General features: G+C 58.6%; 1 protein-coding gene across 2 annotated transcripts in view; it reads right to left on the bottom strand.

Annotated features, from left to right (window-relative positions):
- Positions 1 to 1622, bottom strand: part of LOC109957716 (phosphatase and actin regulator 1-like) — a 43043-nt gene that overhangs the window by 25055 nt on the left and 16366 nt on the right. The gene's annotated exons all lie outside the window — the stretch shown is intronic.

The following is a 1622-nucleotide window of genomic DNA, read 5'->3' as shown; positions in this document are numbered from 1 at the left end:
GGCGGGCGGGGGGCGGCCATGTGTGGACTACCGCCGGCTCAACGAGGTAACAAAAAAAGACTCCTATCCCCTGCCCCGCATTGATGACGCACTAGACCACGTGGCTGGGTCCCGGTGGGTCCGTAGCTCTTTGGAGCTACGGAGTGGCTACTGGCAGGTCGAGCTTGCTCCAGAGGCTCGACCAAAGACTGCCTTCACTATTGGTCAAGGACTGTGGCAGTTCACAGTGATGCCCCTTGGTTTGTGTAATGCCCCTGCTACCTTTGAGCGACTCATGGAGCATGTGCTCAAGGACATCCCCCGCAGCCAATGCGTGGTGTACTTGGATGACCTGCTGGTGCACGCCAAGGACCTTGATACAGCCCTGATGAACCTACGGGAGGTTCTGTTGGCCATTCGCTGGGCAGGGCTCCGCCTCAACCCAGCCAAGTGCAACCTGTTGGCTAAAGAGACTACCTTCCTGGGGCATGTGGTGAATGGGGAAGGCGTGGGTTAGAGGCGGGACAGTGCCCGGACTGGTCAGCGGTGTCCTCTGGGGGCATGAAACTGAAGGTGCTGCACTCTCTCTGGGGCAATTTGGAGCTCCATGAAGGCCTCCTATATCGGCGGTGGCGGGCGCCTAGAGCAGGCCGGGACAAACTCCAACTCTTAGTTCCCCGCTCTCTACGCCCAGAAGTCCTGCACTGGGTCCATGGGGCAGCAGGAGCTGGTCACTATGGGAACTCCAAGACGGTGAGGTGGCTTAGGAGGGGGTTCTATTGGCCTGGCTGCCGGCAAAATGCGGAGCTCCATGTGCACTGCTGCGACAGTTGCACTGCACACAAAGGGCCCAGCCAACATTCCCGGGGGCCCTTGCAGCAGTACTTGGTTGGGGCACCTATGGAGAGGGTGGGGGTGGACATCCTGGGACCCTTCCCCATCACAGAGACTGGAAACCGCTATGTCCTTGTAGCAATGGACTACTTCACCAAATGTTTCAGGAGGTGTGTCAAAGGCTAGGAGTAAGAAAGACCAGAACCACCCCACTCCACCCCCAGAGCGACGGACTGGTGGAACGGTTCAACCAAACCCTGGCCACCCAGCTTGCTATTCTGACCAGCCAGCATCAAAGGGACTGGGACCAACACTTGCCCCTGGCCCTGTGGTCATACCGGACGGCTGTACAGGAGTCCAGCCAGTGCACCCCAGCCATGCTCATGTTTGGACGAGAGCTCCGGACACCCGTGGACTTGGTGTTTGGGCCAGCCCCTGAGCCAGAAATCGAAGGAGGCCCAGAGTTGGAGTACTTGAGGCGCCTTAAGGAGCGGTTCAAGGAGGTGCACGAGCTAGCGATGAGGGCTCAGGAAGAGGCTGGGGCTAGGCAGAAACGAGCTTATGACACTAGAACTCAAGGACGATTGTTTTCCCCTAAGGACTTGGTCTGGATATTCTGCCCTGAGCGGAAAAGGGGGTTGTCCCCTAAGCTGATGCACCACTGGCAAGGACCCGGGGAGGTCTTGGACCAGATGTCCAAGGTGGTGTACACCTACCAGGCTGGGGGAGGAAGGTGGTGCTTCACTGGGATCGGCTAGCACCATATCACCCTCACGCTTTGACACCACCAGCGGAGGAAGATGTTGGAA

This window comes from Monopterus albus, unplaced genomic scaffold, assembly GCF_001952655.1.
Source record: "Monopterus albus unplaced genomic scaffold, M_albus_1.0 scaffold28.1, whole genome shotgun sequence".
Classification (NCBI taxonomy): domain Eukaryota; kingdom Metazoa; phylum Chordata; class Actinopteri; order Synbranchiformes; family Synbranchidae; genus Monopterus; species Monopterus albus.
The sequence above is the reverse complement of the archived record's forward strand: the minus strand, read 5'-3'. Positions and strand labels throughout refer to the sequence as shown.